This window comes from Daktulosphaira vitifoliae, unplaced genomic scaffold, assembly GCF_025091365.1.
Source record: "Daktulosphaira vitifoliae isolate Bord-2020 unplaced genomic scaffold, ASM2509136v1 Scaffold_2, whole genome shotgun sequence".
Taxonomy (NCBI): domain Eukaryota; kingdom Metazoa; phylum Arthropoda; class Insecta; order Hemiptera; family Phylloxeridae; genus Daktulosphaira; species Daktulosphaira vitifoliae.
The window spans coordinates 17718277-17730150 of NW_026099573.1; the positions used below are offsets into that span (position 1 = coordinate 17718277).

Here is an 11874-nt window from a genome sequence, read left to right on the forward strand (position 1 = left end):
AATTCTATACCAATATTAGAATGGCCTGCACGATCTCCAGATCTAAATATTATTGAAAATGTTTGGGGGTTACTCGCCAATGAAGTTTATAAAGATGCCAAACAATATTTTTCAGTTCGTGAGTTAAAAAAATCGATTTTAGATGCTTGGACACTAATTTCCCTAGACATCATAAAAAACTTTATGACATCATTACAAGTAGAATTTTTGCAACTATTCGTACTAATGGAGGTTCAACTAAATATTAATATAATAAAAAAATTAATAAACGTAATAAATTTTGTAATATAAAATCGTTTGTTTATAGATAATTATTTGCCTTTATAATTTTGTCGCAACAAAATCTAATAAATTCATCGATAAGACTTCATTTATTAATTTATGATCAAGAAATAATATAAGATTGCTATCCATTTGGGTATAATCTAAAGTTTGGTAGTACATAGAATCCATAAATGTATAAATATAGAATTTTATTTGATTAAATGGTGTGCCTTTATCTTTTTGCGTTGGACTGTAAATGCGGTTGGGATAATAAACTGCCCGAGGAAATTGTGGTGGAATGGTCAGGATATAAACAAACATTGAAGCAAGTCGAAAATATCCATGTATCAGATAGTAGGCTGCGATAAAGTATGATCCATTCAAGTACACGGGTATGCTGATGCTTCAAACAACGTGTACGGATGTTGTTTGTATATATGAATAGTGGATTATTCTGGAGAGGTCAGTAGTACGCGGCTAGTAATGACAATATTTAAAGTCGTGTCTCTAGAAGTAGTTACATTTGCTAGACTCGAATTGTGTGCCGGTGTACTAATTTGTCGTCTAGTCAAAAACCTTTTGCTGAAGTTAAACATTACAAAATATTGAAGATATTTCCCGTCTGATTTGACAATTGTTTTAGCGAGGATAGATAGCGAATTATGTACTTGGAAGACATTCGTAGCGAACAAGGTCGGCGAAATTCACACTATAACAACTACAAGCGAGTAGTACCATATTAAAAAGAGCGACAATCCTGTTTTTTGCGTGGATGTGATCTAACACAACTAAAGAAGATTAAATTATGGTGAAACGAACCAGAGTGGCTTAACTAAAATGATGATGAATGGCCGGAACCATAGAATGAAATCATAGTCAAGTGTAGAAATGCCTGGGAGATGATTTAAAGTGAAAATTTAAAGTGGCTTTTGTAAATACTTCATGTGATTTAGAACTCAAAAAATTGGTTGTCTCCTACAAAATTATTGCGGGTCACCGTGGTACTGTCGGCGATAGTTAAATAAAGTTTCATTCAAAAGAAAAAATTATCGCTACCACAACCAGAAATATAGGAAATAGAGGAGGTCACAATAACTATAATCAAAATATAATATATCTATATAATAAATATAATTATATTAATATAATATAATAATGAAAAGGATATCTTAATAATTTATAGATACTAAGTATTACTTTTAGAATATTTGAGAGAAAAACGTTTTTCTTAGTTACTAATACCAATATATTTTTTTGTTCAAAAATTACATCAAAACATTTTGTATATGAACCCACATCCAAAATTAACGCGCATTTACGTGCGTTTAGTGAGTAACAAAATTTACCACAAGTGACTTTTATACTAGTAAGGATGTATTGTTATATGTGATTGATTTTATGAATTACAGAAATTGTCGTATTTCCTGATTTTTAACTTATCTCTCTTTACCTTAACTTATTTGAAAAAGTAAAAGTTTAATATTAATTATAATTTAATTTTAAAAATAAGTCTGATAACTGATTATTATCAACTATAAAATCGTGATATATATCAGTTTAAACACTTATGATACAGTAATATAATATTAAACAATACTAGATTTTAAATGTTTTATATAAAAACTTAAACTCATAAATTTTAAATTTTCAACCACCCTTGAATATTTTCTGAAAAAAAAAATGTTCAATTGAAATTTTTCAAGCTTACAACATTACTCTAAAACGAAATCGCAAAATATCGAAGAGTTTCAGTGCTTGATTTATAGGCAATTACTTATAAACTCATAAAATTAAAATTTTTAATTAAATAAATTTTAATTAATGTTAAAAAATCATAACTTAAGTTCGTATCGATGAACTACACATAACTATACTTAATATATTTAATTATTGATTCTTTAGCCAACAGTAGAGTATTGCATCATATGAGCACATGATACTAGTTGAAGAAGAATTAAACGATAAAACTATTATATTTTCGTTATTTGGCGTTGGTAGTATCATTTGTAGTATTTTCATTGATGTAAAATTGTTGATTAATTATTTCTTGTTCACTATCCAAAATCTGTCTATCAAATACTTTTGTTTATATTGGTTGGTCATTGCGCTTGTATAATTTTGGCTCGTTTGATTTATCTATATAATATAAAATATATTAATAAATTGACCCATATTATAATCATAGAATTGATTATTGGATTAAAAAGACATTATTTATTAGAGTGTCAAATCCAAATTCTTGTCATCTTTGCTATTCATAAAATACCTCTGACGTCAGGATTATGTGCCCGTTCTTTTTTTTTATATTTGTGGCCGCATCACATTTCTCTCTATAGATTTACATGCTAAATATATCCCTTGAGGATGGACCGTACAATGGACTGCCGTTAGTGCTCGCCGAGTTGTGGTCATGTGCTGTGTTTAGTGATTTTTATTTTTTTGTAAAATGGAGCAGCTTATTCGAAGGTAAAATTCCATTAGAATTTTAATTTAATACTTTTTTTTTAACAAAATTAATATATCATTAATTAACTTGGTTATCAAGTAATATAGAATACATTTTTTATCACAAAATAAAAAATATTACATTTTTCATCGGTTTCTATTACTTTGAAAAACTTCTTTTTGATATTAGTATTTAACAATCAGTGAAATATTTTGGATATGCATACACATTTAAAAGGGTAAATATTCACACCATTTGATTGCGACTTAAATTAATCCCAACCTCTTTCTTTCTGTTTTGAGTATAATTAATCTGATTGAATGTCCTTAAAACCTTGTTAGGTTGAGTTTGTTTGTTAATACCTTTTTATATATTAAATTAATTAAAGTTCTTTTAAATCATTTTTTTATATTTTAATAATATTTTGAAACATTCAAATGATTAAACAAAATTTAATATTATGTTCAAAAGCAATGAAAACAACTTTTTTATTTTCTTTTTAATAATTAATGCATATATTTTATTGTTTGATGACCTTTAATTAGCATGTAAATGTTTTATGTTTTATTTTAGACTTATATTTTTTCGAAACCTACTCCGTTAGCTTGGTATAAGATTTGCTTGAGCATTAAACTTAAAAATAAAAACCGTCATCGACGAAATAAATGCCCTTTAATATTCTATTCGAACAATAAGTAGATGGTAGACGCAGTCATTATTATTTAGACGCTTGATGGATAAATTACAAAAATATGATCAATTTTAATTAGTGGTGTAATTGTACATAGTTCTTTTTGTTATTTTAAGGTGTTTTGGACAGTGTCCACGCCCTAAATAAGTGTAAATATTATTAGTCATCTTTATTTTTATGTTCACTCTGACCATATTGGTTTTGGTCCAATTCCCACTTGTAGACATTCTATTTAAATAACATAATGAAATTAAAAAAAAATATATTAAATATTAAATATAAAAAATATNAACATAATGAAATTAAAAAAAAATATATTAAATATTAAATATAAAAAATATTAGCATATATATGGTACAAATCACATATTTTCATTATAGAACACAATTTTTTGAAAAATTATACCCAGTTCTTAGTATAAATAAGTGTAGGAAAATATAACATGACTTTTTTAAAATACAACAAATTTAAAGGATATTAACACCTGCTTAATTATTTTTATGTATTTCAAGTATTTTCATGTGATCATATTTGCATTTGAAATGCGTGAAAAATAGTTTGTCAAATCATTTTTATTGAGCGTTAAATAATAACCAAACGTTTTAGAAAATCACAAACAACAGTTGTATTGTGTTATATTTTAAATGATAAATATGAAATATTTAACTGATAAATGATATTCACATTTACTTATTTATAACTATTGTGTCAAAAAAATGTTAAACATTAAAATAAGTTTTAAACTGATAGTAGGAAAAAAAATAATATAAATACCATTTTCATCAATGTACCTTTAAATTTATACTGCAACTAAAACTAATCTTATTATTATTATAAAATAACACACAAAATTATATACTATATCTTACAAATATAAAAGGTCTCAATCCAAATCATGATGTCGATCAATTAATTTTTTTCAGAAAAGGGAGCATATTATGCTAATTAAGTTATTTATGAGATTAATTAAACCATTTCAGATCAAGATGGATAAGTAGAGATTAAACATTTTTGTAATCATTTTTTTTTTTGACAGTGAAAAGATTATAAATTTTTATTATTCAAATATAAAATTTTCTATTGATATTTTACAAAAATATTTTAATATAATTAAGAGTAATTTTTGTGTCACAAATTTTGAAAATAGTTCTATCATACTGTCCATACAACACCAGGCATTGTATGCTTTTTATAATATCTAATCATAATTTATATTGCATAGTTAAGAAATCCTTACTACGTCATTAATTTCTATAGTAAAATCAATAATAAAACGATATAAATAATAAGGTACTGAAGAAGGTAATTCTATGTAAAGTTTTCTTAATGTTAGAGTCTAACATTAAGAAAACATTTAACATATAATATAACAGTTAGACTATATGTTAAATGATTTATTTTTTCTGATATATTAAATATTGATGAAATTATACGAAATTAATTAATTTTACAAGCTCATATAATAATTTTAAACATTTTCAGTGACAAATATTGTAATTTTCAATGATACCATATTGTTGAATATACGATAACATTAAAATATTTTCATACTCCCAAATCATCAGAAAAATTTTATTTTACTCTTAAAAATATCTTTAAATCGTCTGGTTTTATCTTATTTGTTTTTATGTACAACCGTTAAGTTGGTTAATACCAACTGGATTGGTATATCCTGGGGAAATTTAAGTGCAGTGTTTTCCCGTTACCTTCTACACTTTGAACATGGTGCTTTTTCGCCTCCGTAGAAATGCACGTATGGTCACCAATTATTTGCAATATAAAAATAATCAAACTAAGACGTAACTAAGAAGCTGAAACTTAAGTCATAAACTTATAAACATAAAATACCTGAAAATTAGTTTTGCAACTTCAGAATTTTGTTGATTTATTACATTTTGTGATAAGTTAATTGGATACAACACTCCCCCAATAAAAATGACACAGTTCCGTATTTCCTTCAGCAGCATATTACGTTATCAATTTATAAACAGAGTGATTCTTTTAACGTTAGCCAAAAATTTAAGTAGGAGTTATAATAATCATATAGTTACTATAACTCCCATTTAAATATTTTGGCTAGCGTTAAAAGAATCATTCTGTAGAAGTATATAGGAATCATAAGTGCACGATTCCCTAGGGAACCCATTAACTAATGTTTGTCTCTACGACGCCTTTCACCGGTTCTTATTCTGTACTTTACTTCTTTATTTCACAGGTCTTCGGTACACTTTCGATGACCGGCTGTCAGTCCCCAGAGGCCATGTCAAAAATTTAGTTCTAATTATCATTGTAGTAATATAATTGTATAAACTAAAATCAAAAAATATTAAATTTTTCTTCAAATTACAATTTTTGTTAAATAATTAATATTAATTGCATTTAGTAATATTAAATAAATAACAGTAAATAATATATTTTAATTGTTATTATAAATGTATAAATTTAATTAATTTATTATTTTATTATCTTTTTGGCTACAAAATTTCCAAGCTAGTTTGAATAGACGTCAAATAATTAATTTGATTTTAATAGCTTAACAAGAATTTTGTTGACTTAATTATCTTCAATTCTTAGGGTCTTATTTAGAAATTTTGTAGGAGAGGGGTCGGATAGTTTTTTGAACGTAAACTTTTTCAAAACTTATTCTACCATAATTTAATTTCATGGGGAATCCGGACCTAATGAACCCCATGGATTCTTCTATTAGTTGATGAGCACATTTCAAATATTTACATAGAAATATTGGCATTTATATTTTTATCAACAATATATATTTGTTTTATTAGCTATTCAAAAATATTTCGAAGAAGCGTGCACTGTATGACATAAACAACACGCTAACAAGATTATACTACAAATATTATACATAGAAATCTCAAAATAGATTTTAATAAATATTACACAGAATAGAGCAAGAAAGTGAAAAAATCTAAAAATATAATACTGCAGTATAGGCCAGTAGAATGGCCCACATTTGTTATTTTTCATACCGCAGTGATAAACCATTTTTAAAATTTTAGATATTTACTTCATAGTAATATTATTAGTAATAATAATAATATATAATAATTTTATACGTTATTCATTATTTAAGTGATGTACTAAAATTATAGAAACTAATTAGTGTGATTATTGTAGATTTTATAGATATAATTAAGTTTTATTCAAATTGAGTTTTCTTGTGATGTTAATAAATGATAGTGAAACGTTTTAAACTGCATTATTGATATTTAATAGAGGACTTATACTTTTATGTAATACCTGACAAATTATATTTTTAATTAAGGACTAACAATTTCTGGAAATAATCATGGATATAGGATCATCAATTAAGTTTTAATAAATTATTAAATATATCTTTATAATTGTTCTTTTTAAATATCTTTTACAATATATTTCACAAGTGGTGAAACTGGTGTATCTATTTAAATACATTCAGTTAGAAAGAGTAATAAGATATTTTTTTAGAATAAATTCGATAAACAACTAGAAATTTAAGATTTTTGAGCATTTGCCAAAATAATTTCAGTCTAAGTTCTCTCTTCAAAGCTTGTCGACAGTTAGAACATGTTTTAATTATGAAAATTGTTTTAGTAGCTACAAAAATATACAAAATAATTATCATATATTTCAAAAGCAGATCCTATGGGTGCAAAGCACACGTGCTTATTGGACTATTATATATTTATTTAATAAATTGAAAATTTATTATAACTATAAATTTATTTTAAAATTCACTGCAGTCAAAATACTTCATTATACTTTATCGAGCCATATTATAAATACATATTAAGTATTTACTAATTTTAAGAATTATTAAAATCTTCTAAGTACTGGCACTTTTTGTGTCTATCAGTACAAAAATAAAATCTCCAAGGTTGAATACACTTTACGATTTAGATATTATTAAAAAACATTTAAATGGCAACGGGAATACGAATAAAGTTATAAGAGAAATTGCAGGCTATCTACTTAATTTTTTAATTATCAATACATATTTAACTTGTTTATATACCAAAAGTATTATTATAAAAAACTTAGGAATCAATATTTCGGAATTATTAACAATTAGTTATATTCACTGCAGGCTATCGGATAGCCAGCAACCGCAATTAACTATAAATATCGCATAATACAAATGTTATGTTCTTATTATGGTGAATAGGGTAGGTTATAACAATATTTGACAAACCTAATAACTTTTTTTTAATTTTAAAAATGTTTAAAACAATGTCGCTTTATTCTTTTTCACTTTGCCGCTAAGTATTTTAGTTTTTGTCACCTAGATGTTATTTAATAATATCGAATAAGTATTGCAAAAGTTTGGATTTACTGGCCATTGGCTTCGGTTAGTAATTCTAGACACCTGAAATTTTGGTTAATTACCGCCTGTAATTACCCTATATATGGAGTAATTGATTTAAAATAAACCATTTGATTATTCGCAAATATATACAATATTGAAAAAAAAATTATTGATTTCATTTAGTAACAAATATTTCTTGATTTATCAACCAGTATTGACTTTTTAAAATCATCCCTTATAACTTAAAAATTTCATTTTTATTTTTTTTAATGGCAACTCATGAACTATATGGAAAATATATATAGTTATAAAATAATCTTATAGTTTTGGACTACATTAAAAGCTTATTTTTAGCTTCAATGCGAAACTGAGAAGGTATTGATCTTACCATAATATGTTTTTTATGTTTATCCATAAAAATTCTTAGTTCAAATTGAACAGATTTTGTCGAAGTATACATCAAAAATCCAATTTTAATTTAATAGAACCTATTATCATTGAATATCGCAAAAAAACACTCTATTTGAATAACTTAGAAATTATCTCAAAAATACATTACTATAAAAAATTATGTTTTCAAACCTGTCTTTTAACTTCGATGCAAAGCAGAGAATATATTAATTTTACTATGATTTATTTTTTTTTTGTGTCTGTTACCACTTTTGCTCAGCTCTACCGAAACGATTTCTTTCAACAATACGTCAAAAGATCATAAATCATATCTAGTCGAAGACAATACCCTCAACAATTAAAAAAATTTTTCTCGTTCCCCGTAAATGAAGGAAATATCCAAAAAATGTATAAATTTAAAAATCGGTAATTTTCGACATTTTAAATTTTTTTTTAAATTAAAACTGCCATAACTTTTTTTGAAATTACCAAATCAATACATGTGGTATTTACCTATTATTTTGTATATTTTTTTTATAAATCTGACTCTTTACCACCCACAAAGAGGGAATCAAAATGACAACTTTTTCACAAAATATTAACTTTTTCAATTTAACTTTCGAAAGTGTTCTGGAAAATATTGAAACTTTTATATATATCTTAAATTAAAGCTAATGAACTTTATTATGGAAAAAAAAAATTTCAGACTTTACTTTGTTTTTATGGTGAAAACACGGACATTAAACTTAATAAATAAATAATTTTATAATGCGATAAATTTTTGAAAAATGTATATGGATCACTATAATTTTTTTATAATAAATACTATTTATATAATTATTTTATACGTTATACTTTTTTTTTTTAATTGGACCATTTCTATTTATACAAGGGAGGTTAAAAACTTAAATATGCGTAAAGAAGTAGGAACTTTTTCAACTTATTTTTAATTAACATATATTTATTGATTATTCATACGTAGCCAAACAAACAAACATAAATATTTGTTATTTTAATTAGAAGGATTTTATTATTATTTAAGCCATATGCGAAACTCTAATTGTAGATTAGAAATCGGCGCAAAAATGAGTTTAGAAATTTATATTTTGGCCTCAGATGAAAATTCCATGTATACCAGTAAATTTATTTGTAAATAACATACATTTTCCATAAAAGTAATAACTGCTTTATAATTTTTTATAATTTCTCTGTAAAAATTACAACACTAAATTATTAAGTATCAATTTCATACTATATAAATATTATATAATGCTATAATAAATATTTATTTATATATTACACTTATAAATCATAAAGCTTGCAATCAGGATATAAATAAAGAAATAAGAGATCATGTTGCTTTTGGAATAATTCAAACATTTTTTAAAATTAAACACTATCTACAAATTTGCATAGAAGCATTTTTATGATAGTGATTTTAATCACTGTCATATTAAATCTATACTGGACCCAACTATGTCACGTCCCCACTATGCTAGGTTTTTGTATTATAAAACTGCAATAACATTTTTTTAAAAACACTAAGCCTAATAAAATTTTTATTTTAAGTTTACTAACGACTAAAAAAGGCTTTACTTTGGTATGCTTCTATGAAAATCTAATGTAAAATTCAAGTAGAGAAATAGTTTAGAAAATTTTTTTAACTAATTTTTGAATAATTTTCTGGAACGTCAGACAATTTTTATGTATATCAAAATAAAACGTTTTATGTGTTCTTTAATACTGAAAAAATAACGTTTCAACAATTATTCTATTACAAAAAAAATCAAAAATAATAAATAATTTACAATTTACCAAAAATTACATTATTTTTAACTATTGATAATGTTTTGGGACATTTGTGTTCTTCATACTTATATCAAATTCAAGATTTTTAAGAAAATTTTATGTTAAAAAAATAAAAACATACCAATGACGATTTTTTTGCATAAAAACCCCAAATAAAATATCAAAAATAATAAATCAAATCTAAAATTTTGGAAACCCCCACAATCACAGTCCTAAATAACTTCAAAATATAATATTTTTAATGACTCAATTATTTCAACAAACTGTATACAATTTGTTATGCATTTAGGAATTAATATTAATATTGAATTTTTATTATACAAAAACATTTTTCTTTCATTTATAAATCCCTCTAGTATTTCTAGTGAAAAATCGGATATGCAAGGTACAGGGGCACACATCTTAGTAGTTGTGGCACTAAGAGTCCTCCCCTAGGTGAGATTATAATTAAGGTTTCATTTATGATTTGTTTGTGAATTATTCTTAAACTACTTCTATAAAACTAATCAGTTATCTTATTAACACAAGTTCAAATGTTAAGCTGAACAACAAAATAATATAATATCATTCTTGCAAAAATAAGTACAAAAATATTTTTATTTATAAGAATTAATGTCATATAAATTATACAGTTATTTGCATTTATAATTTTTTGTTACGAATTTTATATTATGTAATAGGTATATGAAATAAATATTTTCTTAAAATATTCACATACGTTACAGGACATTTTAAAATTCAGCTTAAATTTATTCTAAGATTCAACTCATCTATTCTGTCTTATTTAAGTATTAACGTCTTCACCTCAGTAAAAATTTTAAAAAAATAATAACCCAATTTTCATTCAAATTAAATGATTTACTAAATGTATATTTCTTGTCTTATGACTAGATTGGCAAAATTCCTATTTTTTTCAAGAAATGAATAATTAATAAATGTTAAAATCTATCTTATAACACAGATAATAAAAATGTCATTTATACTCTTGCCAAATATTAAATGTATCGAATAAAACCGTTGGGCAACTATTTAAATTGTATTTAAACTGTTTTAAATATAGTCTACAAAAGGAATAATTATCTTTAACAAATAAAACAAAATGATAATTGTATCGAAGTTTAAGCATTATTAGTCACACACTGTTTAGTGTTTTAATAAAACTAAACAAATCCTCTGACTCATTGCAAAAATCTATTACATATACTCAAAAAAAAAGTTACTAAGGAAAAAACTGCGATAATGTCATCAATCTGAATTATTAAGTCTCCGTGAATGACTTTAAATTTTATTTTATTAAATTCGTAGACTTCTTGAACAAAATCGTTTTTGTATTTGTAAATCACTTCATTAAGAGTTCCTTTACCTACATTATCTTGCAAAAATGACAACTAAAAAATAAAATGAATGTATAAAAACAAAATTTTAAAAATGTATTAAGTTTTAATGTTAATTTTAATTTTAATTTTAGGTATAATACCTGAATGGATTTTCTTTATTTAATCAAAATAATTGGAATTTTATGCAATAAAATAATGGCTTATTTACTTTTAGTAAATATCAGATAGTGCTGTGAGAATGATACACACATAGGAAAAACTAATACTGTAAATTAAAATTTATTCGCAGTCTAATTAATATTATTATAATGTGTTTATAACTTCATAACAATTTAACTCTCACCCAAACCCTAATATTCAATACCTCTATTCAAAGCACATCCCCGACAATCCGCCAAGAATATTAAAAAGAAAATGGTGTAGAGACCTCCTATAAAAAAAAAATTAAAACAAAAAACAAAATTTAAAGTAGGTAACTCCATTGGGTGCCACACTACTGCATACTATTCAAGTCATATAGTAATATTTTCACTACTGTTAACCCATTTACGGTTGTGCATATATTTTGTATAGATGTAAATTTTATAAAGTTATTTTAATAAACAAATGTTATAAAAAAAAAAAAAAAAAA

The 11874-nt window shown here is 24.4% G+C and overlaps 1 protein-coding gene across 24 annotated transcripts in view; it reads left to right on the plus strand.

The window, feature by feature from the left end:
* The first annotated feature begins 2589 nt into the window (after nt 1-2589).
* Nucleotides 2590-11874, plus strand: part of LOC126898537 (twitchin) — an 84728-nt gene continuing 75443 nt past the window's right edge. For all 24 annotated transcript variants that reach the window (XM_050672651.1, XM_050672653.1, XM_050672655.1 and 21 more), the window contains exon 1: nt 2590-2730. The gene's annotated coding sequence lies outside the window, so the exon portion shown is untranslated. The remainder of the gene's footprint in view (nt 2731-11874) is intronic.